Here is a 27,723-nt window from a genome sequence, read left to right as displayed (position 1 = left end):
TATTTTATTTTATTTTATTTTATTTTATTTTATTTTATTTTATTTTATTTTTTGACCAAACAATGCTGTGCCCTTCACCATCAACCCATCAACTTTGGTGCCACTTCCTTAGCCTTTGTCTTTAATGTTGCTGTCTTCTACATTTCTTCTCTTAGTATCCTCAGGTACACTGACCTGAATACAAGACAACAGCCCAGCCCCACTGAAGCGGAGTAGCACAGAAAAAATTCCTTATGGTTTTGGAGATGACACTCGATAACAGTTGCAAAAATGAGACTGTGTTCATCTTGAGTTTGTATTTCACTGTAGTTTCAAATATATACCTTTGACTTACCAGTTATTCCCTGTCTGAAGGCTCAGCATTTGCTTTCTTCTTTCCTAGTTTAATATTTTATTGAAGGATTTATTGAATTATGACTTGTTGATTTCATACCATTTCTCCAATTTATTGAGATCATTTCGAATTCAGGTCCTGTTCTACAAATGTCCTCTTACCTTGGATTGATCTGCAGATTTTGTAATTCATGCTGTCTTCCGTTACTCAAGTTACTGTAAAAACCTGGAACAGAGCCAGGAGGAGGACAGATTCTTCCAGGATTCACAAGAAATCTTACACCAATAGTTCTTCACTAGTGGTTTCTTTTTTTTTTTTTTTTTTCCTACCTAATTGCAGTTATAGGCAATTTCATGTAGGCCAGTGACTTCCACATTATCATCTTTGAATTGCTGATGAGCTGCAAAGCCATAGTACATGCCCTGCACTTGATCCAAGGAAGCACTCCTCCTTCCTATTAAAAGTCTGATAGTAAATCCAGACAGTGTTTGCAAGAGAATTTACGACCAGTTATGATCAAGGACCCCAAAAGCCAAAGTACTGCAAAACTAGGGCTGTACTGACTTAATTTGCTCATGGCCATGTGGGACAATATTGAAAGCGGTGCTAAAACATATTTCTACCACTTCTTCCTTACCCACAAAGCTAGTTACCTTGTCAAAGAAGAAAATTAGTTTGCTCAGAAAAGAACAACTGATTCAATGTTCATTTTGTTGAAATGAATAACTGAAATGATTTTTTTTCTTGATAAACTCATTATGTTGAGTTTTTGTTTTTTTTTATCCACTTGTTTTCCTTTGGGTTTTTATATATTGATCATGTAATAGTTTGTTCTAGTATTTTTTCCAGGGAGAGTTAACTAGTATGTGTTTTTCCATGTTTTCCTTTTGCCTTATTTTAAATAAAGATATTATATTTGCCCTTCTTGAATCTTCTGGGATCACTGTTATATCATGAATTTCAGGTATAATTTCTGAACGGATCAGAGATTTCTATAGCGGGTACCTTCAGTGTCTGAGGGTGGATTTCAGAAGGCACTGATAATTTGACCGTATCTCATTTATCTCAAGATTTTGTTCTTTCTGTGCTCTGGCTTGTGTTTCTGTCTCCTTGTTGGAATTAATTTTTGAAGTATGTTATGAAGTCTGAAGCAGAGATGGATGAGGCTACTGCATCCTTCTCTATATCAGCCTCTGTTTCCACTTTTTCCATTAAATAATAGACTGCATGTTCTCTTTTCTTCTGCCTCTGCTGATACCTTAGCACTTTTATTGTGGTCTGATGTCCATTACTAATTGTAGTTAATTCTGTGCTTTATCCATTCTGATTTTTATGCCTCTATTATTCTTTTACGCTGGTCCTTAGCTATGTGGTCTAGTTTCTGCTTTTGCTGTAATTTCTTTCTGATTTTCAGGTCCCTAAAGAGCTCTTGATGCAGCTCTAATGGTCACTTATTCTGCTTCCCATCTTTCTAGCACAATAGGATAGGTTACCATTGTGCTTTAACATGGTCTTTCTCAGTAACTGCCAATTTTCTTCTGCTCCTCCATGCAGAAATTCCCTTCTCTGGAGACCTCTTCTGCCGTGTTGCTGAGTTTGTTGGAGTGTGGGAGGGAGAACCTGCATTTCCTTTGGGCTCCTGCTAATTCTGCCCAGCTTCCGAAGACCAGAGGGTGCCAACATTTCTGAATTATTTGCACCCAAATGACTTTCCAGCTGGGATTTTTAACTACTAGCTACCTGCTGACTGCAATCAAGCCTAGAGGAGCTGCTCCACCAGCACCTTCCTTCACTGTTTGAAACAAGTCCCCAGAACATTTAAGCAACCTGGCATGCTGTCTGTCTCTGTTCTACTCCTTTTCTAATGTTTCTAGTTACATTGCCAGCTGCAGTTCTGCCCTTTTACTGCATCTGTTAATTTCTAAATGCAAAAAGGCCAAGCTTCAGGTTTTCCTTGTTGGGATGGGGTGCAGCAGGACTCTCTTTGTCTCATCCTTAGTTTTGTTCTTCCTGCACTAGAGGAAACTCACTGATTGCCTGCCTGCCTGCCTGCCTGCCTTCCTTCCTTCCTTCCTTCCTTCCTTCCTTCCTTCCTTCCTTCCTTCCTTCCTTCCTTCCTTCCTTCCTTCCTTTCACACTCCTCCACCTGTTTTCACCCTGGCCAGTCCGTACCTTCCCACCCCAGCATCCCTGCTGTGACCACCACCAGTGATGTGTTGTCACTGCCATTCTTCCTCCCTATAGCTCATGCTCCCGAACACGCAGGGACCACAGATCACATGCACGTGGGAAGGTCAGACTGCGGGATGTACTTTTGTTTCTTATGCTGTGGATGCACCCTTCCTGCAGCTGTCTGTGTGAGTCTGGGAGCAGAATTGGGTCCTGTAGGTAGCTGAAGGGCAATGAACGAGTCAAAACTATCAACTGTTTTTCACACACGATCTATAAAACCTCAACATTGGAGTGTCTGCCATGAAATTTATTGTTTCCCAATAAACTAAAAATGCTTCGGTTTACAAAACAACCACTTACTTTTTTATTTTTCCTTCTCCTCTTCTGGAAATTGTCCAGTATTTGTTTACAATAACTCCCTTAAAACTTAAAGAAAATTACATTTCTCAGGAAAAATGTGTATTTTTCTGTAAAATGGCTTTGATATAAAGTACTTAGCCAGCTCTATAATCTAGTGACTTCCCTTGGATAAGTACAATTTACCCCTCTTCTTTTTCTTTACCTTCTCTCACCAGCTATTCCAGAAGGTGCCTGGACCCATCTTACAGGTCCTGTGATGCTACCAGCTGCATTCCAAAAAGCCAGGTAAATATGTTTGCCCTTTTCATTCTCAGATCAATTGTATCCCTACTTCTATGAATACGAGCAATTATTTTTCTGAGGGTGGGAGGAAGGAACTAAGAAAAGGAGAAACCAATATCCATACTCAAAGTACTGCTAAGCGGAGCATTACATTCTTCTCTCCTTGTCTCTGCCTTCCTGATGCATATCCAGGAGAGGTTTAAACAGGGTGGAGGAAATCAATCCAGTGGGGTGGGAGATGGAGCAGTACAATCCTGTTCCCTACAGGACTGTGTGATGTATTTAGGTTTGCCAGGCAGTCCTGCTGCTGAGCTACCTGTGTCTGCTGAGCTGGCAGTGCAGGTGTCCCAGTACTGCCACGTCGCTGTCAGGGCCGTGACCAGGAGGCATGGAAAAGGTGAAGAAAGTGTTCATTATTTTTCATTTTTACTGTAGGTGTAACTTCTTCCCACCTTTGTGAGGTCTCACTTTGGGGTCTGGTGATTAGCTCTGATCTGGTCAATACGAGTTTGCAATTTTCTCCACCAGTGACACCTCCTTGATGCCTCCAAGAGTTACTGGCCACGGGGTCAGCTCTCTGCTGAGCTGCCCACTGAGAGCTTTGTGTTTCCTCCGTCTGAAAATTAAACATTTGGATGCTGGTAGCTGTTCTGCTGGCAGTTCCTGTTAATGATGAAGAATTACCTATTATGCCAGTGTTGGGCGGCTTTGACAATTCCATTACATATTACTAATAGCACTATTAATGTATGGCAGCTTATCCTCGGCATTTGTGCGCGTGTGTGCATGCATATATGTGTGGCCGTGTGCGGATGCCCCAGGGAGCCTGGGCTGCAGACAACAGATCTGCTGGCAGAATGCAGCAGCCACTGTGGCCACTTCTCCCTTCCTCCCTCGGGGACACCAGGCTGGAGGGCACTGCCTGGGTTTGCCTCCCCCAGGAGCAGAAGTGAGCTGAAGCTGACTGCTGGGAAGGATGCCGATCCCTAGTGCTGTGGCATCCTCTGCTGCATGGTCTGTCTGTGACTTGGGAAGCTAATTCCTGTTGCCTGCTGTTGCTCAGTCCTTCTTCAGCTCTGCTCCCCTTCTCTCCTGGTCTTTACTTTGATCTTCAGCTGAACCATTCGACTTTTGGAACCTGCCTACATGCTAGACCTCCTCTTGGGCAAAGTGGTGGTACAGGGCTGGCCAAGTCATGGATGATGGAACTGCTTTGCTCTTCCAGCTCCTCAGCAGCAACCTAGCTTATAGGATTAAAAAAATAAAACAACAAAATTCTTTTGGTGCTATCACAGCATAATGGATGTTGATGTGATGTGCATGTGACTAACGCAAAATTGACCCCTATTTCAAGGTTCCCTGTAGGTTGCACACATACAGCCTGAGAGAAGGAGGGATAAGCAGGACTGCAAGTCAGAACAGTTGGGTTTTGTGTCTCATTGTTCCCACAGGGAATGCAGGGACATAATTAACCTCCTCCAGGCTGCCCTGCTGGTCTCCTGCAGCAAGGAGGGACAGGGCAGCTGCTGCTGAGCAGGCGAGGTATCAGCCGTGCAGAGAAGGCAGGGTGGCTGCTTTGGTTTATTCAACTACAGCAAAGAGAGAGCTGGCAGGGCTGCCCTCAGGGCTCTGGCACTTGCTGGGGTCATCATAGCCCTGCAGAGGCAAGGGCACAGCTCTTGCTTGCCCTCCTGTCTTTCTCCACATCCCTCTCCCCTGCCTGGTGCCGTGCTGGCAGCAGGGGAGCCATGCCAACCCACTAGTCCTGGCCTGGCCTTTGCTCTGAACGTCGGGCAGCCAGAACAGGATGAGAATCTCACCCTCTTTTCCCCCAGGGTTTGTCTCATAATGAAATACAAGGGAAGAAGTTTATGAAGCTTCTGAAAAAAAAACCACAACCCTCCCTCTCTTGTCTTTAACTTCCCACTGTTTTGATCCTAGACCATCTGCAGGAGAAATATGTTTAGATATAGCTTGTGCATCAGTGCAGGTGAATTTTTCTGTGCCTTGAAAAATGGGACAATACCTTCCTACAGATATTGATTGTCATTCCACATCTATGCTGTCCTCCTAACTTCAGATCAATTTGTACTTTACCAAGTGGTTTGATGTCATCTTATGGCAGAACGCTAACTTTTCCCCTTTAAGGCTATTTATCTTTGTCCCTTTGTAAGGTCAGGGAAAATCACTGTACTCTGGCCCCCCAAAAGTAATTCACCTAGTGGAGGAAATGATGAGGCAGTATTATGTCTGGCAGCCTTTTTAAACAAGTCCTCAGAAACATCAAGAAAAACCTGATAGGCTTGGGCAGGGAGGGGGGAATTGAGGATGTTACAGGAGCAAGTCTGAAAGCAATCAAGGGAAAGCTCAGAGTTTATATTCTGGAAATGTCCCCTCTTCTTGAATCTATTTGCAGACATCTTTCACTGTTACTGAGGGGGAAAAAATTAATAATAATCCAAGCAGGCTCCCGAGCGAAGGATGGCCATGAGTCTGAATTGGAAGGATAATATATCTCCCCTGCCACTTTGAAGCCTTTTAGCCTGGGGGGGATCCCTTGTCTAATGAAATTAATTGAGTGCGTCTGCAGCCTGGGTACTCCATCTGAATTCCAGTTTCCCCCTTGCTTCGAAGTTGCCAGGTATCTGCTCACCTCCAAAGTGACCGAAGTGAATGCATCGTGTGTCAGAGCTGCTCCTTCTCATGCAAATCACAGCCCAGGTAGTGAGTGGTTCCTGACTCTGCTGCTGCCTGGCCACGCTCTCCCTAAGCTCCATGCACAGAAGGCAGCCAAATGTTAGAAAAAGTTAGAGAATAAATTCTGTCCCAGGCTATTTTTAAATGCAAATGTCACAGGGAACTTCTAAACAGCAGATTGCTGGAGGGAGGAGAGCGTCACTGGGAAAGGTTTGCTCTATTTTCATCCTTTCCTTACACTGTTTACCTTGGTGCTAGCTAATGGCAGTTATCAGGGGTGTCCGCAAGAGCAAACTGGTCAAAACAGTGAAGAAATCAGAAGATAGAGCAGTCCCAATTAAATATAGATAAAATGGGAAATGATGGAGCCAGTGTTTAACTGAGCAAGAGGAAATGGGGGAGATAGGTGACTGGCTGTATAAGTTACCAAAGAAGGGTGTTATTTCTTCCTTTTCCTCCCGCTACAGCTCCAAAAGAATGCCAGTTATTTGAATATGCTTACATTTCTTTTTATTTTATCTTATTATTATTTTCTGCAGCCTTCTTTTACCTTCCCCCACCAAGCTGCATTCAATTTCTCTGCTTTCCCTTCAGAGCGGATTATCTGATTTTATACAGATTTAGTTGTACACGGCTCTGAGATCGCGTGAAAGTGCCAGCAATATGACAGTGGTTTGCGTAGGCATGAATGCAGTATTATGTGGATAGCCAGCAGCCTGGCTTCGTCTTGAATAGATGCAGATTTGTTATGTATAGATGTGTGCTTATTTGCTGAATACTTATGCCCTTGCAGCTCCGGGAGCTTCCAGGAGGCAGTTGTGTTTGCGTGACAATCTTGTACCCAGGGAAGAATAAAGTGCTTGTGCAGAAGCTTTGGCCCTTAGGCTGTCAGATGAGGGAGGTTTTTCTTCTTGTCATGTAGGTTGCACCAAAATCAGGACTGAGCAAACCAAACTCTGAGCAGCAGAAGGATGATATTTTTCTTGGTATTGTTTTATTTCTTTCTGCCTTAAACGGACTTCTAGCCAGTATGTGCCCCTCCATCAGTGAAAAACAAGGCAATATCGGTATCAGGCACGTCTTATCTTCAGTGGGAGCTTGAGGCACTTTGTTTCTTACGGTGAGATGGTGAGGTGAGTGTCTGGGTCCGCACGTGCCCTCCTTCTTCCAAGGCCCGAGGGTGTGCAGTCCTACCTTGTTCACTCCTGGGGCAGCCCTTGCTGCTCTGCTGTGCCTCAGCCATTCCATATGGATGTGTGGCTCCACCCAGGCACAAAAACGTAGAGATCTCCTACTGCTGGGTCATTTCTTTGCCTTGATGCCGGAGGGTGCCCTGTGGCTTGGCCACGTCCCTCAGGGCAGATCCTCAGAGACCATCAGTGTCCTTTGAAAGGGGTGGTACAGGGGGACGCTGCCATGGCAGGGCTTGACAGTCCAGTAGCCTTGAATGAAAAGATTGATGGTAAGAAAACAAATGTTTCCTTCTGAGGTAGCTCAGGAGTTCATTTCTCTGGGCTTGAATTTAAGCCCTGTCAGTTGTACAGGCACGTGGTCATTCCAGGCTAGGCCCAAAGCTCATTAAGTCTCATTGTAGTGCTTCAGGTTTCAGACATCGCTTTTTCATTTAATAAATCTTTCTTCACCTGTCACTCCCAGCCCCGTCCCCATCCCAACAGGCACCACTTCTGGGAGCAATTAAACCACAGCTCCTTTCCCGTGCCCGCATCCTGCAGGGTTCACGTGCGTGAGCACAGCGCGGCTCTGTAGGGATTCCCACTCAGCCTGCCCTACGCTGCTGGGGCAAGGGGCCATCAGCTGTGGGGGCTGTTAGGCAGGTTTTGTTTTTCACCTCACCAACAGTTGCCTTGACTGAAGCTTTACATTTGCCAAAGGTCCAGGAAAATGTGACAGCCCTTATGAAAAAAAAAAAAAAAAAAAAACCTCTCCCACTTTTCTTTTTTTCTGTTAAAATATAAATAAGAGAAAATGATGCAATGTTTTCTCATTATATGCACTCCTGTTTAAAGCAAACGTATTCTTCCCCAGTCAATGTCTAAGCAGAAAAAGGCCACAGAGAACTGGCTTTCATGGCAGACATAAAAGGTGTGCTGGTGCCCTCTGTAAGTAGAGACAACGTTTGATCTGTCTGGATCTACTCTGCAACGAGTGAGACAGCTTAATGGCAAAAGACTCTGCCATCCCAGAGAGCTTCTAGCTTCTATCCTGAGCAAGCTCACCTCAGCTCCAGGAAAAAATTGCAGTGCCCTCTTACGGAGCATCTGGGAAGGAGGTGGTGATCTGCCCTCTTGCTGCAGGGATGTGAGGACAGGGTTGGGAAGTGGAGTGGAGGACACCTCACGGGCCCTGCTGCCCCATGGCAGAGGAAGCTGTGGGACGTGTCCAGCAGGAGGCAGCCGATTGCCACAGGGGCTGGAAGTGGGGAGGCAAGAGAGCAAGCGGCCCTGAATGGGCTCGTTCTTCAAGTCATATAACTCTTCCTCTGGGAAAAAAAACATAGAAGTAGCAAGGAAAAAATAATCAGAAGTGCCCACCACAGCCACCATGCATATTGCTGTTGTCTGAAGCCTTCTGCCTGTTTATTTCTTTCCACTTTCCAAGCAGAAAATAGATCTGGGGAGATGTTACTTGCTCATGCAATAGCATCCCGATGGTCTGGTGTTACCTTGTACTTGAAGGGAGCGAGAACAGGAGCCTTATCAGTCTTTCAGTGTTTTGCCTTCCCCTTCTCACTCCTGTTGTCACACACACCCCTCCAGGGGCTGACCACAGGGAGGGGATCAGAGCTCGCTGCAGGTTGTGCAGGGCTGTAGCTGGCTGGCTGCACGTGCAGAGCACAGGCTCTGCAGGCAGGGCACCCTGAGCAGCATACAGTGGCACGTGAGTAAGAGGGAACAGTAATGATTAAAGCTCTGCCATTTATAGACTGAGAAATCAGAACTCAAAACTAACGGCAGCTTCTGAGACTTCCAGTACAGCTCTTTGGAAAGAGAGTTTTAGGAGCCAAGCAGCTTATTCTCCCAGGGACAGTGTGGACTTGCTTGTGCATCCCTGCAAGTATCGATACCAGACCTTGCACCTCCTGCCTGTGACACACATCTTCAGAGCTTAGCCAGGAGGATAAACCCATCCTCTCTTCCCTTCTTTTTCACCTGTGGCAGAGGACTAATTGCTCTATTTAAGGACATGGTTTACAACTGATCTTAGGATGGGTAAACATAGTTCAGTATCTGGGGAAGGATGCTCCTTTGTCCTTGCTGAATGCAATATAGCAGTGAGGTGATGTAGGAATGGCAGGGGAAGTATCCTTTTTTTTTTTTTTTTTCCTGGAGACCTCACTTCAGCTACCCTGGCACACAGCAAACAAGTACAATCTGACACAGTGGGGAATTCAGCCTGTGAGGTGGAGAGGGTGCTGAGGAGGCTTGGGTTTGGCAATGAGCCCTGCACACCACCAGCTGAAGAGCGTCAGCAGAACTGAAAGGGAATATTTGTGGGGTTTGCTGTTTGCACACTGCTAGGAGTCCTGCTCCCATAAGCAAAATCTCTGAAAATTAATTCTGGCAGAAGTGTATTTCTCCCTGGGAAATGGGATGAAGGCTGACTTAGCATGGGAGGTCTGATGGAGCCTGTCCAATACCTGAAACCAAAAGTAGCATTTCAGGAAAAAAGCTTTAGAAAGAGGCTTGTGGAACTCAAACTTCCTGTAGCAGAGGTGAAGTTTAGCCAAACATTTCTCCAACTCTTTTCGTGGCTGTTGATGATCTTGCCTGCTCACATACATGTAGCCCATCCGCTTCTGCAGCTCTTTGTTTCACATCCAAATTTTAGAAGCTAGAGCTGAATATGAGGGACACAGCCCCTCAGTAGCTACAAATGATGTAGCATCTTGAAGTCAGACCTAATGTTGCTGGTTTATGCTGCTGGTTTATACCACCACCCCACGTGACAGATGGATGGGAGTCATCCTCTACATGACACTCTGAGAGAGCAACATGGGATGACGAGGACCTCTCCCTCTCTTCTCCCTCAGCACCTCTTCATCAGGTCTGTCAAGAGGAGGGGCATTTTTCCTCATAAGCAAGATGTTCCCAGTGGCCCACATCTATATAAATCCCCTCTGGGTGGCTGCAGTGAGCAGTCCTTCAAACTATTTGGGAACACCAGAAGGGAGGCGTTCATCTAGCTGTCATTTAGAGCTGACGTTTCACTGTTCATTTCTGCAGAAGCATCCAGAGTTTAAGGAAAAGTTGCCTTAGCTAAACAGTAAGCCAAGAGCTGAGATCTGTGAACCTTGCTGCCTGCAGTCCCCCTGCTCCTTGCTCAGCAGTGTCCCATCGAGTCCCCATCATGCCCACCCCATGAAGCCAGCAGGAAACTGTGCCACAGCTGCTGGCAGCCACTGCATTCGGGAGAGAGACATCTCACAGCAAATGATGATGAGACAGGGTCAGGGCATGCACCATTTTTGTAATGTCTCTTGGTACTTTCCAGCTTTCCAGCAGCCAGGAAAACAAATTGCCGCTGGGTACAGCAAAGGTCAGGGTTGCCATCAGCTAAGCGAAATCACTGGCTGTAATAGCCCCATCGACATTTCCCTCTGCAGCAGCTGCTGTCAGCACAAGGTGCTGTCATTAGCTGTGGGCTGGGCTTTTGTGGGAGCATTTTCTATTTCATTTCAGTGAGAGGCACTTCTCAGCTGTCATGTTCTTGGTGAGCTGGTACCCATGGTGCAGTGAGGACAGAGAAACGGATGCTCAGAACAATAATATTCATTATGGGGAGGTGCTGGGAGCAGCCGGTTGGGCCACAGCTCACAGGGCGGCCGGAGGAGAGCCCAGCTAGTCCCAAGAGTGGTGAACAGCTCTACAGTTGTTCACCATTCCACCCTGATTCCACCTGTGGCACTAGCCAGAGGAGTTAGCATCACAGAGTTTGCATCCATGTTGTTTCTTCTCTCCTGGGAAGCTGACTCATTATGTACCCCAATGCTTCTTTCTTCCCATTTTGCCCTTTTCCCATCTCTGCTTGTTGCTGTCATGGTTTGGTCAGCATAGACTGTGCAGCTCCGTATGAGCAGCTGAATTCAGTGGTAGGATTCCTCAACCTTCAGCAGAGGCAGGTTCCCCCCCTTGGCCTTTGGAAGACCACTGGCAGTGGTGACTTATTTTAAGAATAAAATTTTCCTCCTCATGCCTGTGATGTCACCAAAATATCGACCTAAAGGTATGTAGATATGGGCCATGGCACAGATGGAGCTGGATGATGGGCTGTAGAGACCATGCTGCTCCCTGGGGCTCTCAGCATGGTCACAGGGAGCCACCTGCTTTTCATCCCCTGAGAGATAGTCAGGAGGATCACTTCTGAAATGGGGATGTGGGAAACAAACAATTCCACATTTTCCCTTGATAGCTGGGCTTTGTTAAATGACTTAATTACTCCACCTGGAGTCAAGCAGCCTGGAGTGTTTTTTTTTTTTGGTACCAAGCACCATGCAGTGACTTGCATCAGTGCTAAACATAAGCCAGGTACTGCTGCTCTGAGCTGGTAGCTTGTTGCCTGGTTTAAACAACCCCACAAAGTGCAGGGCTGGCCTTAGTCCCCCAAGTCCCTGCCACTTTTGAAAGTGGCCATCTGTGGGTACAGGCTGGGTGACTGCCAAGCTGTGATATACCCTGTGCAACGAGATCTTTTTTACCTTTTACATGGTGTTTGAGAAAACATGCTTGTACTGTTATTACTAAGTCTGGGATGCCTTTAATGCCAAATGAAAATTTCTTACCTAATAAAACAGCCCAATGAATTGCAATTGTGTATTTAGCATTTAACTGAAGCATGGCATCCAAAAAATCTTATTTGCTTTTCTCCCTGCATCATCCTCCCTCCTTCCCTGACATACTCCTTTACCTGCCCTTGCTGCTGTGCTCTCTTTCAAGTCATTTCTTCTGATCTCTCTGCTGACTAATTAGAGAAACAGCCCTGAGAGGCACCATGGCTCTTAGCTACGCATTACAGCTGTGTAAATTCGCTTTGACGTTCAGACAGCCTCGATTTCTCCCTGCCTGCAACAGGAGTCAGTGAGCTGGAGAAGGGGAAATTGTTTGCATTACACAGCCACGGCAGCGAACCAGCATGTGCCTTGTGCCGCGATGGGAAGCGCTTTGTGGTTTGACTTGGTGGCTGGAGCAGTTGTAGTCTGGGTAGGCACCAGCAGGCAGGGAAGCTGAGTGCTGGCTTTGGAAAAGGTGGTCCTGGAGTGTGTGTGGGTTACAGACCTGTGCCTGTGTCTTGCAGCCCTGTGAGACTGGACTGCTTTGCTGGGAGAAGGGCCAAGCCGTGCATGAGCTGGCTCAACCAGCAGCCATCTGAACTGAAAATGCAGAGCCCCTGGCTGAGGGCAAGAGGGGATGATGGTAATTGCGTGTAATCACCTTCATCTAAGTGCATCTCTTTGGTCTGTTTTATTTGATGTATGAACATAATTGCCCCATTTGGATGTAGGAGCTATGAAACTGCTTCTTAACTATGGTCATAACTCACCTGTCATTAGAAACCTCATGAAGACAGCATTACCTCTATGTCTGCAGATAAAAGAGCTATGCACACACGTATGTATGCTTGTACACAATCGTACCCATGATAAGAGAATATTAGCAGACTTACAAAAGCGTCCAGTCAAAATGGAAGCAATGCTGGAATTAAACCTGCCCAGACAACTTCCTCTGGTTGTCTGTGCACCTTTAATCACATCACCTCATGTCCTATGATCCCTTTCAGGCTTCTGGATAGACAGTGTCCATTTAATGAGCAGCTGTGCAATGTGTTGCTTTACCATCGCTGCTGAAGACAGATCCTCTTTCCTTATTATTGGGAGCTAATCAAACCATACTCTGAAGACAGAATGAATCATTTCCACTTTTTTTTTGTTTGTTTTGTTTTTCTTTTTTTTCAACAGTGTCTGCTACTGATGTAACCAAACACTTCTCTCTGTAATTTGTCTTCAGATGATGTGATGAATTGAACTGGGGTGCTATTTTCCAGTCTTTGGAGCAAGAGACCTGAGTAATTCATAGAATCATACAATCATTTGTGTCGGAAGGGACCTTAAGTATCAACTATATCCAACCTCCTGCTCTCAGATAATGTACCAAGGAGACAGGAAATATCCACATGCGTATAGACTACTTTACGTTTCAGTGCAGTGCCCTTTCGTGCTTGCAATCACTGTATTCGTTCTCTATAAATCTTCTAAAAAAGAGAGAAAAAAAAAAGAGACAAACTCACACAAAAATCTTGGATGAAAAGGGAAAATGAAGGGGCATAAGAGACCTTATGCAAAATCCTTACTGAGTTGAAAAAAATCAAATTAAATTAACAAGCTAGGGACTGTTTTATAATTGTGCATAACAGGTTGCATGAGCACCTTCATTTCTAACATTTTTTGTCTTTTGCATGTGTGAATTTGAAGCCATAAGAATGTTCTTTGCAAATGGGTATGCACATATGCATGCAAGTATGTGTGCCATTTCCTAAGTTTAAAAACAAAGTAGCTGAAAACAAGATTTCCATCATGTAGCAATACAGTACTGCATATGAACCACCACAAGGCTTGGGGCATTTCACTTGCACAGCATGCACATCTGCCCCCTGAGTTAATGCAGTGTCTGACAAGAGAAGCAGCTTGTCATCATCAGCTTAAATTCTCTGTAGGGGAAGGAGAGACACACAGTTTGCTAACATACATGTGTTCTCAGATCCTTCCTTGCATCACAGCACCAGTGGCAGTATGAGCTCCTCTTCAAGGTTCTCAAGGCCAGGTGTTCTGCTGGGAGCAACCACTTCTAACTCTTCTGCTGGTGAAAGACAGAAATTTTTATATCCTCTTAGTCTGCCATGTCAGCAAAAGGGAGAGCAAGCAAGAAAAAAAAAAAAGGAAAGAAAATACATGAGAGTGGGAGCTTTCTAAGTGCAGCTGAATGTGGCAAGGGATCTGTGATTTGAACTTCTTTATTCTCCATGTGGGGTTTGCCGAGTATCTTTCAAAAGCACACAGTGTTGGAGGTTTGATTTAAATAATGTTATTGCTGGCTGGAATGTTCATTTTATATGGAGAAGAGTTTTATTAAACTCCACTGGTGACCAGATGTCCCAGGGCACATTGACTCATTTGTGAACTGATTAATCAAATATACATGGGAAAACATACAGCGACCCCTAAAGAAAACTGTACCTGAAGCTGATGTATTATACTAGGAATTGACTTGACAAGGTGTTTTTGTTTAACCTGTGTTTCATAATATTTGACAGTGAGCCAGTGAATCCACTGAATCACAAGTTATATTGTGAAGGGAGTCTGAAACCCCATGATCCCACATCTGCTTTTTGTCCTTCCTAGAGAATGGGGAGAGGGCCTTGCATTTTGGTGAAAATGTTCGGGGATATTCAGCAATGAAGTGCTTATGAGTAGGTTTTTCAAATCATTTTATCTGTTCATGTAGTAAAGCAGAAGTTGTCAGACCTTGTCAGGACTACGTTATGATTAATGCACTAAGTGGTTTTCATGGGTATGAGAGGTTTTCAAGGGAAGAGTAGAAACCTCACAGAGGATGAATCTGGAATCACTTTTCTTCCTTTCACCTGTAGTCCCCTTTGCACGTCTCCGTTATTAATCACTGTTATATTCACAGGTTGGAGGCTGCTCTGGGTTCCATGGAGAAATAATGGCAACTGGAGCTAAAAATCCAGTTATGGATACAGAGAGACCAGAAGAAGTGCAAAAAGAGTGATGGAGAACAAGGCTACAAGCTGTGGTACTTCTTGGTAGTGTTGCCTTTCCTGGGACCATCCTGTGGCTCCAACAGGAATGTTGGCTATCTTCCAGGGGGTATCGCTGAAGGAGCATGTTTGAACCAAGAATATGGCCGCTACTTGAAGGACATACATGCAGAGGTGGGGAAACAAGGACAGGAGACAGCTGAGAGAAGTGTCTAAGTCACTGAGATGGTATTACAAGTGCGAGAAAGATTGTGAGGAAGGGGCTGAGAGAGGACATGGCAGGAGGTTTGAGCAGAGATGTGAACAGGGCATGAAGTGTGAAATGTTTAGCTACTTGTATCTTGAATTCATTATGGAAATTGATGTTGCCTAAGGAGATGAAGACAGCATCATTTGATGTCAAGGGGTTTGCTGCATTGTATTAAATAAATCATCTCCCTATTTTACTATGAGTTTTCAGGTGATTTTTTTTTCATCTTTTTTTTTTTTTTTCTTTTTTTCTTTTTTTCCCTGAGGTGACCCAAGGTAACTTTAAGAGTCTACTTGTGAATAGCTGATTCTGTTGCAACAGACTAGGCTTTGTCTTCCTGTTTACTCCGTCTTCACTCTCTTTCAGCTCTTTAAGATTTAAATTATTGCCTGGTTTGCGAATCTCATTATTTGTCCTCTGTTTCTTGGAGACATGCTTATTGTGAAAAGTAAAACTGCAAGGAAAGTTTATTTTGAGAGAGTTGCCACAAGCCCCCAGGAACCATTCAGCATTTTGCACAGAGACTTTGCCTCCACGGGAAGTCATCTTCTGGCTGCTCTACAAGTACTCTGGACAAACACGAAGAAGAAGAGCACTACTCTGCTACTGGTAATGAATAGGGTGTCATGGAACCAAAGAGTCTTGAATCTCAATAGGAATGTCAGGTTTGCTCATTTTCAGCTAGAAGATTTTGGAGTTTTGCTTCGGATTTGAGTCTTGAATGGGTTTTGCTGTAGCTGCCTCCTGTATCCTAGATTTGACAAAACCAGTGAACTGTAATTTTGAGAAAGTCCATTGAGCTATTCTGGATGCACCTAAGGGAAAGAAAGGAAATGTTATATTTTTATGCCCATATTTCAGTTGATTTCCACCTCTTCAAAATACTAGCACTTGAAATAAAATCTTAGGTAAAACTTACCTGCAGGTAAATTGCCCTTTTTGAAACAAAGCATGATAAAACAGTCAGAGGTCAAAAAATCAGAGAAAAAGGAGGAGACTATGGGGGAACTTCTGGGGGAAACATCCCTAGTGTTTCCTTCAATCTTATATATAATCAACGGTGATGCTGAGTTATGGGGAGAAGAATCTTTGTTTTATGTTGCTAGTAATAACCACTGGATATACATATGAAAATACAGGTGATCACTGCAAATTTGAAGCAGTGTTGGTCTCATTTTCAAATTTATTTTGAAATATATTTTTTTTTTCTATAAGCTGTTTCTCTCCAGCTTAGCTCTGAAATATACATTTTGGAAGGTTTTGTATTGGATGCCTATCTCAGCTTGAACAGAACTCATTAATCTTCTGTAGCACTGAACTGAAAGGATTAATGAAAACCTCTCTTCTGGATTTTCAGTTATTTTGCTCCTTCACTTTTATTTGTAATTTCCAGTTTGAATTAATAGTAATAAAACCCTTGGAACTCACCACCTGCCACCTAATTAATTAATGATAATTTTCCAGGAACTGAGTAGCTCCAAGGTTTAAGTTTTAAATCACTGGTGAGCTTATTGGGAATCTTGTGATCAGCAGGGTGCCTCTCCAAGCCAGAGCTGGTGGAGACATGCCATTACATGAGAGCCACTGCCATCCTTATAAATGAAATCAAGCAAGAATTAAGGTCTGATCTACTCAGGTCGTAACAATAAGCTTGAAAGACTGATGCAGCTGTTTGTTAATTCTTGCAGTTCAGAAAGGAGATAAAAAGAGACTAGGATTTATTCAGGAGTCTCATTGTTTTTACAATTCATTTTGTGATTTCTGGGTATTTAACTTCTGATTTTTGAGTTCCTCAAACTTGCAACCTTAAGTTTTATTCAACACTTTGGTCATGGTGCTCTTCCAATCCAGGCTGCCCATGTCCTGTGCAAAAGGACATCAGGCAAAGCAAAAAGGAATGGGAGATCTCAGTCCAGGTCTTAACCACAAGGCATCCATTTATATCTTTCAACCCAGAAACTTCAGGAAGTTTGTGTTCACACTGCAAAGGCAACAATGTCTGCTTACTTACAGGACAGGAGAAAAAAAAAAAAAGAAAAAAAAAGGAAGATGGACACCTCACCTACAAATTATCTCATCTCTGAAACAAACTCAAGAGTGATAATTTGATTTACACCACTTGAGAAGCCTGGTTTTGGCCCTCACTGCAGTTGGTGCAACTCTTTTTAATTTGCACCGAGCAAAGAAATTCTATAAAAAAGGTGGTTATTAAACCTGGTGTTTCAGGAAGGCTGGCTTTTCCACCTGATAATCGCACCTATGTATTTTCAAAAGTGGCATACTTCAAGGCTAAACACTGCCTATGATTTCACAAAGGCTTGTATTACGGTGGCAGCTTTGTGTGCAAACATTTGCAGTTAATTGCAGGAAATCCGAGCGTAGTGTCAAGGCTAAAGAACCAGGTACAAGTGATTTACACTTCAAAGATTTCCCAATAAACATCAATTCAAACATTTTACTCTTGATTCCGCTATCACTTATAGAGGTGTAAACGAGGAGTAATTTTATTGAAGGCATGAATGCCAACATGGCACAATGCAAGCTCCCAAAAGATGTCTTTGCTTTAGCAGAAGCCTTTCTGGAAGTCTTTGTGATTGGAAATAAACCATATCACTTAGTACCTAACACTGAGACCTCTCCCAGTGTGTTTGTACTTATTTGATGACATCCCCTCACACAAATGTGGTTTATAGAGGGACTCCGACAGAGCCCATATGTATGACTGGGATAATGATTTTTGAATCAGGTGTGAGAATACCGAATTTCTCTGTAAAAAGCTTGATGGGGAAAACATCAAGGGACTGTTCAGTGTTCTCGTTATTAATTTAAGCAAAGGTTCTTGTCAGCTGAAGTGAAAACAGAACTGAACAGGAAATGTAAAATGAAATGTAAAATATTCTCTTAAAATGAAAGCCATCTCTAAACCATGGGGACTTCGTGATGATGGGTGTTCACATTTTAAAGCTCTTACATATATCTCCACAAGCTGCAAAGCATTAACCTTAATGTGTAAATTCTGATCTACAACCTGCTGCAGCAATGTCAGTACTGGGGCATGGCAGTGGTGTAAGGGGTGGGGAGGCAGATCCACATTGTCTTGAAGGGAATGCTTCAGCTGATCAAACCCTTCAGAGTTCCCAGCTAGGAGTGATTCTGCTTTCCGATCTTCCAGTGGATTTGGACGGATTATCAGCGCACAATTTATTTGCAGGTTGCTGTTCTCTGTTGTGTTAGAAGCTGCCTTTGACCCTCCTGTGTGCGTAGATGGCTGTCCTCTGTGAAATTGATATCTTGGTGCAGGATATTATTATCTGACCTTGCCATTTAACGTTCAGGGAAGACATCTGAGGGTGAGGTTTTCTTCTTAAGGTCAGAAGGAGAGTCCCGGACAATGTATGCATGAGCTAGTTTTTCAGTACTTGACTGGTAAACACAGTTATTTTATTTACAAATACAATAATTCAGTGAGCTTGACATTTATTTTAGGATGCTTCTTGAGAGACAACATTTGCAGGTGCCTCAGAAGAATGAGGTGTTTGGGGAGAGATTTTGAATGGACTTAAAAACTGCATATGATGATTAAACAAATTTGACGCATGCACAGGCACAGTATTTACATTTATAGACTATGTGATATTTACTTGATTGCAACTGTGCCTGAATAAAGAAGACAGGGAAATTCTGATCTTCCCTACTTAATAGGCATTATCTTACCACTGCCTAGTGCTCGTGCAACAAAATGGGAGTCTAGAGGCAGGAATAAATCCCTCTTTATTATATAATTCAATCAATTTAATCCGATGGATAGTTCAGCTGATGAGCCTTCTGCTGCGTGCTGTTGAAAGGCCTGGATATCACAAGTGATTAGCGGTGTGTAAGATCAAAACATTTTGGAAAGATGTCAGGCCAATATTTTTTTTCTGAATTACACCTCTGTCATTTTCTCTGAGTGTTTCGGTGACAGCAGATCACCTAGCACTGCCTCGTGTGTCACTGAAATATCTTGTCTTTTCTTTGAGATACAACCTCGTTGCTCATGAGTTGTGGTGGGGGGGGGGGGGGTCAGTGGAGAGGTTGGGCACAGCAGAGAAATGCTTTGGAAACATCATGAGGATGCTGTAGCTTTTTTTACCCCTCAAATTACCTGTGACACTTCATTTAAAACTTGAGGTGCTGTAACAGACGGAAACTCTTGCTATGGTAGAGGTGATAAATATGCAGGACAATCTTGGTGACAGGAAGATTTTTGAGGTTAATCTCAGGAACTGGAGAGCTGTGGGCAGGGTGGAGAGGCAGGGATACCCTGGGGACCTCTGATCTTCCTAGTGTGGGCTTTCATACCCCTGTGTGCATTCCTGTCATGAAACAGAGTCCTCCTGAGGCACCACCAGGATTATCTGGGCCTCTGCTTCTTGTTGCTCAGCTGTCACAGAGGTGATCCTACTAGAGTTATGAACCTAAGGAGGTGCAGGGTGAGTCCATGAATAATGGTCCTCCAAGGGGGCTGTGGAGCTGAGGGCTGACTGCAAGGGATGACAGCCCACAAAGCATGATAGGGGGAGGAACAGATGCCTGAGGAGATGACTGGAGACTGCAGTGGCACCGATGCTGCCATATGACAGGTGTGATAGGAAAAAGAAGCTGTGACTGGCTGAGTATTGAATTTCACTTTTTTATTAATATTACATATAACTCTGAGATTATTTTCAAACCATGAATTGATTAATTATTTTCTCTTCCTACATAAATTTTCCCCTGTAATTTCAAAGAAAAATGTTATCCTTGGTTCTTCCTCTTAAAAAGTGCCACTGCATAAAGCTCTTTGTGCAAATTGGCTGTGGCAGTTGCATTTTAAATCAGATGTATGATTCTTACACACATGTACAGAAAAATTGTCAGTCAGTGTGAATGGCTGCAATCTGATTTACCTTATCCGAGTCTCCGGTCTCCAGCTATTAAATTGCCTCTGAAGACTTCAGGCCAACAGGTTTTCTTTTCAAGCTTTTCATTAAAATTCCCATCTTCCCAGATTCCTGCAAGCCCTGCTTTCTCCCCAGGGATACACTCAGTGGTGAATGACACTACTCTTTTACTGCTAAGTAGAATATGAGCAAGATGGAGACTCATTCTGCCAAACCAGGGCACTTCAGAGAGCCCTCGCTCAATGCACTGGTCAAGTCCTCCATCTGCCCATCACTTTCCCAACCTTTAATGTTGCTTGTGAGGAAATGACATTATACTGGATAAAAAGATTTCAGGACAGAAGGTTCTTCTTTCACTTCCCTGTGAAGCAAGAGGCACTCTTTCTGCTCTGATAACTAAAAGTATATATGCTACTGCACATGCAGACTTGTTGCTGTTGCTGTTTGTAGTGCAAAGCCAGATTTTGGATTACTGCAACATCTTGTGTTCTGGTGATGAAGCAGAGCAAAGCCTGCCAGTCCATTTATTGTGGAGTAAGAACATGTTGGGTTGAAGCGAATTTTTATACATGAGCAAACACGGGACTGGATGCCAGGCACACCTGTGCCCTGTTACTGACTCCTCAGAAGGTCCTGAGAAAGTCATCAAGTCTACATCTGCTCCTCCCCTCTGTACATATGGAGACTGCACCACTTCTGTCCCTAACCGGGGAGTGGTACGAACTAATTAATAAATATTTGTAAAGTGCTTTGAAGATGAAGCCTGCTACATCTTATAATTACCTGATACAGGCCAGATCCCAGAGGAGCGCTCCAGATGGCTGGTGCTCCATCCGTCACCCCTGCTGCTGCTGCGGCTGGTACGGGGAGTGATCCTTTGCTCCGCTGGTGTGGCAGATGGGGAGCCCCAGGAGGATGCACGTGGCATTTTCTTGGAAGTGAGATTTTACTTTTCTAAATGAAAATAATTTTGTTATCTCTGCGAAACTGGATGTTTGAAGTCTGTCCATTTCCCTTTGATCTGCACTGCCTTGCTTTCTTCATTTGCAGACAGACCACTGGGCTGAAAGGAGCACAGGAGAGGGGGCAGGTGGAAGGAAAGGGGCACTGCCTATCCCAGCCCTGTTTATCCTATGATAGAGGTCTTATGGAGAAGCTGATCTCCTCAGCTACCTTGTTGCAAAAAGCCAGGAGGGATTTCTGGGTTATTTCACATGCCTTTCTAACTTTAACAACATCAGTTGTGTGGCATTTAAAATGGAATAAAAACCTGTGGATGCAGAATATATCGTGTACAATACAACAAATTGCCCTGAGCACGTGGAGCCTGGCTCAAGTTTCTTTCTGGCTTCCATATTATTTATTCTGCCATACCAAGACTCCTCACCACAACTGCAATTGCTGTAGCAATACTCTTGTTTATTTATTTATTTACCTATTGCTTTAGCTTTTAAATCTATCTCTTAGTGAGCTATCTGTGATGCCCAGAAGGAAAAGAATCAGGTTGTATAAAATCCGAGCGACTGCATTCTGTGATCAATGTGTTTCATAAGAAAGGTATTCAGGAAACTCGGGCAGAAAAGTTGGGAAAGGATTCTGAGAAAAGCCTAGGGGATGATTAGAGAAAACATCCCCTCTGGGAGGTTAATCTGTTGGGTTTTCCAAGACAGAAGGTTAAAGCGTGGCTTGAACAGTCTGATCATGGCAGTCATTTAATTTTCAGGCTCTGCAGTACAGATGTGCACAGAGGTGTCTTTCTGAGAGCTGAGGTGAACCACACTGGAGAAGGGCCAATTTCTCATCCTGACAATACAGGAGGCTCAACCAGATGCAGACCTATGGTCTGGTCCACCTTCAACCAGGTGGGCATCCATGAGACAAAAAGTGCCAAGATCTGGAAGTTACAACTGGTATGGTTTATATTAATAATATTTTAATATATTTTATATTATATATATAATATATAATATATTTTTTATAATTAATATTATTAAGTAGGTTTATTACAATGAGGGTAATCAAAAATAGGAACGATATAAAAGGAACATGGTGAATTCTGTCCCATTGTAGACTGGAAAATCTAGGCAGGCTATTTATGTTTTAGCATCATGTCTGGTCACACAATAGTGAATCTGAGGAAGTCCTTTGTCTGTTGGTAAATCAGAGGCCAATTTATATTATTTGGATACATTCTTTATGGATCCATCTAAATGAATCCTTGTGCTGTTGGTTCCTGTGAAAAGACCCCCAGCCTTTGGGTGAAACTCAGTAAGCACCAAAACTATGTGGGTCAGCAAACTGCAAACACCGGTAAGAAATGTTGCAGCAGTCTGGACTGTCTGTAAATATTTGCAGAGAAATATGAATGGGACTGGGAAGCTGTTTTCTTCAGTGTTTCAGGAGCTGACATGAACTGGAGTCTTATATGTTCTGGGAGATGTGCCCTCCCCAGCAAAGTTGCAGGCATGGTTTTGTCTTTCTGTGCTTTCCTCCTGCATGGCCCCATGTACACATCTGGGCCCAAACACTGAATCTGAGCCCAGGAAATGTGCAATAATAGCTAAAATAGCTAAATCTCAGCTACAGCTCATGGATCAGAGAGCAATGATGACTAGCAAGAGCAAAGATTGAACTTAAGGAGAGTCACTCTGGATGTGAAACAAAAAAAGAGCAGGGCACAGACACTGGAAGTAACCAGAGAATGCTGGGGCAGCTGTGCGACCTCCATGCCCTCCTGCATCACATGTGAGCTTGGCTTCCCTTTCAAGCTGAGAATTTGCATCTTGTTTCTGATCAGCCCTCAAAGCCAGTCTCTTCTGTTGCTGGTTACAGGACTCAGCAAGCTCTTTTTTGCCTGTGTTATGCTTTGCACTGAGGGAGGACTTCATGTAAACATGCAAAAATAACTCATTATCCTTTGCTAGGGTTTTCATTAGAGCTCGCCTTTGTACAGCCTGCAGAAAGGTTAGGCTGCCTGATTTATAGGGTCCACCACCTCTTGTACTGACCAGTATTGTCTCATTATTTCCCTGCACTCTCTTGGGTTTGACTCATGGTTTACTGTCTTGGATAGATTGGAAAAAAGACCAATCTCCACATTCATATGTCAGAGTACTCTACCGAAATATTTATTACACACTGTGTGTATAGGTGTGTATATGTATATTTTTATTCATCTGTGTCTATACATAGGGGACTACCTTTGCTCATGCACTTTTATAAATGGTCTCATCCTGAAAACATATCAAAAAAAGGCCTGGTGTAAAACTTCTCCCTGATAAATTCCAGACCATCTCTCTGCTACCAAGAGTGCCTTTTTGTACATGTATATGCTAACACAGTTTATCGTTTTGATCTTCTCCTTCCAGACCAAAACTTTCTTTCCAACCCTCTCCCCTTCCCAGGGTTAAGTACACTTCCAAATGAGGCCATCAGTTTGCAGATCTCTTTTTTCAGAGAATCTACCTACCTGCCAAACATTATACCCAATATTTTAGTTTCTCTGGCTTTTATCATTCTTTCTAACAACATCTGCTACAGACAATTAAATTGTCTGCTTAAGTATGCTTTTTGTGGCCTTGTTGCTCTGTTAATTTTACCTTCACAGGCCACAATAATGCAATTAACATCAGATCCCATCTATGCTGATACAGCTCCTTGTGGCTCCATCTTCTTCCCCAGCCTGATAAGTAACAGAAAGGATTTCTTGGTGGAAAGAAATTTCTTGAGTCAGATGAAATGCAAGGAATGGGGAACTTCCACCTGGAGGCAGGGGCTCTAGCTTTATTATCTGCCCACCAAAGCTGTGCTTGAGGCTATACATAATAAAGAAACTCCAGTGACCTTCTTCATGAAGGGCTTAGGCTGGGGTTGGTTTTGGTGCTAATATTTTTTGTCGTCTTCTTTGCCACCAGTGCTCCATAACAGGGACACAAGGCTCCAGTTTCAGAAGTGAAGAGAAACTTTTTCAGCAGCTGTCTGTCCTCATTACAGCCTTAAGGTTGTCAGAGAAAGGGATTAGGGCTGTGTCATTTTCAGTTTTTGTTACCGTCTTCGTCAAGAAAATGAGTTGTCACAAAATCTCAGGGTCTGATCTCTTCTCATTAGGTATGCTTCTCAGCCTGAGACTTGGAGGGGTTGAAATGAGAACCGAAATTGATGCAGAATGAGTGAGATCCCACTGGTGGCTACCCCAGTGGCAACCTGTGCATTACCAATTCCTGATCTTCCTGGAATTTAGAGATGTGCTTGGGAAAAAGAAGGCACCCATTCTGAGTTCAGGAGCCTCCAAATATTCCTTAGGGCAAGACATAAATGAACGCTATAAAAACTATCAAGCGAAAAGACAGCACTATGAATGAGAGTTTGCCTCATTTGCATATAAACAATGTCTACCTGAGTGTGTGGACAGAGATATGAAAACACATCATTAAGCAGCTCCTTTGAAAAGGCAGTGGACAGATAACACGAGGTCTTAGTTATCACTAACTGAAGATGGGAACAGGGCCTTCAGTGTTAACAGCCCCTGGTTCCAAAAGCAATTCTTAAAACTCTGAGGCCACCTTTGTTTGGAAAAAGCAATTATTTATCCAACAGCAGTGGTGTGTGGGAGAAGCTATCAGAGCCCAGTACCTAGAAACCTGCAGCCCTACCTCTCAGGACTTGCTATATCACCTTTCATACATAAGAGGTTGTGCTCATTGTCACAGGGCTCTAACTAAATTGCTTATAACACCACCTGAGAGTAAAAAATGGTCAATCGGGGAGCTGATACTGGCATGAAGGTATATCTAAGCATTAAAAAATTTGCCACATATTTCAGAGGTATGTTTAGCTCTCAGCTGGCTTCATAGTATCTCAGGGATCCTTCCAGATGGAGCAGTGATAGGTCTTCAGTCATTTGTTTTCAATACTCTGATTGCAACCATAACCTGATTGGTGGGTATAAACAAGCCTTTTTAACTTCAGGTGTCTAAAACCTTAATCTGAATACATGCTGTAGCCTCACAGACTTCAGTCATGACAGTTATCAAGATATGAGTACACTTGCTCTTTTGAGATGTTAACACATGGATGCCTACACTGAGGTGTCAACTCAAAACTACATCTCACAGATCAAAACAAAGCTGTGTGATTTCTTAGTCTTTCCATAGAGTGATCAAAATGAGTTATCTTATTAAAAAAAAATTAGTATGACCTCTTGTATTAGTATGACTTCCTTCAATAATCCTTTCCCTTTGTTTTACCCGCATCCTTAGGGTATACTCCAATAATACTCCATTTTATGTTACTGTTAGCATGGTTAAGCTGATATCTTAAACATTCACCTATTGTTGAAACTTGTGTAAGGCCTGTTGTGGTTAATGCCTTAGTAAAGCCTTTATCTGAACAATACAGGAACTGATCAATGCTCCAGCAAGACCAGTGCAGCCACTGAACTTTCCAGCTTTCACAGCTGATTGCTGATGCTCTGCTTCCAGAGATTATTGCAAATTAAGCAAGAAAGAAGTCTCCACTCTTCCTTTTTCTCCTCAAGCCCTTTGCTAAGACCATGATTACAGTAGGACCAACCAGAAGCAGTGTAAATATAGGTGCACTAAAACTAAACAAATTCCTAAGCCTCATCTATCACAAATGCTTCAGAGAACACCAGTAAAACAGACACTACAGCTCTATGAGTGATCGACTTCTGAACAATTTCCAGGTGATCTATGCAAGAAAATAAACCAAAAACTAATCCTGTAGATCAGGTATCACAAGGATCCAGCCTATGCCACTTTGTAAAGGATCCCTTCTGCTTTCAGAGTCATAGTCACTAACCTAATGGTACACTTAAAATATTTGAGGCACTGGGGTAAGTGCCTCAATTAGAGTAGGAAGAGTTATTATTTCAACATTTATACTGATCACCCTGCAATTGTAAAGCATGGCCTGTGTGGGAGGTCCTACACAGGGTTTTGAAAAGGAATAATTGAATATATATATATATTTTTAAATCCAGATTGATCTGTTTAAGCCCTAATAGAAGTTATAGTCAGCAGTTTCTACAATGAAACATTGAAGAATCCATTTCCTTTCTTTGGTTTCTATTTTTAGTATAAAAGTTCATTTTAGCAGGTAGGAAGGAATGTATATTTCTGTTTTGGCTATCATAGACCAAGTATTAAGGCTTCAAAAGTAAGAGCTTAAAAACATTAGTTTCTTGCCAAATCTTTAAGTCCAATAGACTGAATTTGAAGGCACTTCATCAAGGGGATTTTTTAGTGTACCTGTATTGATCATCTGACCATTGATAGGTTTTAAGTGAAGCTGAAGATTAGAGTTAAGGTTTACTTAAGGGTGGATAACAAAAGACGGATGAAAATCCTCTTAATCTTTTAGCCTTTGCAAACATCATCCCTCATTCCTGGTGCATATTCTGAAAAAGATGCAACACAGAACTGGAATCCTTATTCTTTACTTTTCAAATGTCCAGTTTTTAACCTAGGTTTTGTAATTTTGTAATGAGCACCAAAATTGTGAAGTATCACTTACACCCTTCAGATACAAGTGTTCATCAGCATCCAGTGAAATCAAGAAGATTCATCAATTAGCCAAAAAATATTTGCCCTTTCATTTTCAATATATGTACTTGGTTTCTACACAAACTACAGTCAGTATCTATGATGTATCTACTAAGGGTATAATGAAAACCTTAGTAGAGTTGTCTGAAATTTGTTAATCCTAAGATTTCTTACAATAGCCCTGTGTACCACAGCAGAAATTTGGAATATCTCAAATCTTATTTTCTTATCCTCTTATATGAGTGCTGACACCATTATGAGCTAAAAATATGAAACAGGTGATAGTATCTGCTCTACAGTGCTTCACAATGGATCATGTGTCATTAATCATGTTTGACTGATTAGGTACCTCTGAGGTAGGTACCACAGAGAACCTGACAAGAAACCTATATTTTTGGGTTTATTTACCTTTCTCTCTCCTCCTCTTCCCATCCACCACCCCTAATTAAGCCTAAAAACGATAGCTGGGTAGCTGATACCTTCACTGAATATACTGACCTTCTTGACACGAATTGTGAACCGAGAGAAGGAAAGTAAATTTTATCCCCCAAAGCAAGTACTCCAAAACACTAGTTTTGAAAGACCTTCAGTGAAAAAGGTTAGCTGAGGAATTCAGCAAGTGAATAAAAAATTGCAATAGAAACAATGCACGCTACTACATACATATGTATGAATATATCCCAGGATGTAAAGAAACACCGAGAGGTAGCCTGCCTAGCAGGAAGAAACTTTCCCTAGATTTCACCATGGTCTGTTAGCTCAGTGATAACTGAAAACAGATGAGCAGTGCCTTCTCTAAGCATAAGACACCAGCCCTTGCTGACAGCATTTCCCACTTTGGGCAAGCAGGTTCTGAGAGCTACTCAGGCTTGCTTTTAGTGAGCCTACCACTGTGTTCACTCCTTGCTTGTGCTGTGAGCACATAAAGGTGTGACCCGTTCCCGTGTCAAAGCTAAAGGAGGTGAATCTCCTTGCTGACACCAGTCCTCTTCCTAGCTCAGCATACCATGAGATCCCCAACTAGCTGTCATGTCCTCTCCTGTTTCAAACATTTGTTTCTAAGTCCAAATTACAGTGTACCCTAAAAGTTGAGGTTGATTTTAGCTGCATCAGACAAAGTATTTCATTTTATTATTGTTATTTTTTTTTTTATTTGAATTCGCACCCATACAAATGTCCATACTTCTAGCTTGTCTGAGATTTTGTATTATAATGGTTTTGCAAGGCTATAATAATGTACTTTTTCTGACTTCCACCTTCAAATGCTTGACATCCTGCCCTCTGGAAAGAAAGGCCTGGCACAGTGAAGGACATCAGGTCCTTCCTACCATCTGACACAGGGGGCCAGGA

Source organism: Netta rufina (genome assembly GCF_964035555.1).
Source record: "Netta rufina genome assembly, chromosome: 3".
Classification (NCBI taxonomy): domain Eukaryota; kingdom Metazoa; phylum Chordata; class Aves; order Anseriformes; family Anatidae; genus Netta; species Netta rufina.
Note: the sequence above shows the minus strand (reverse complement) of the source record.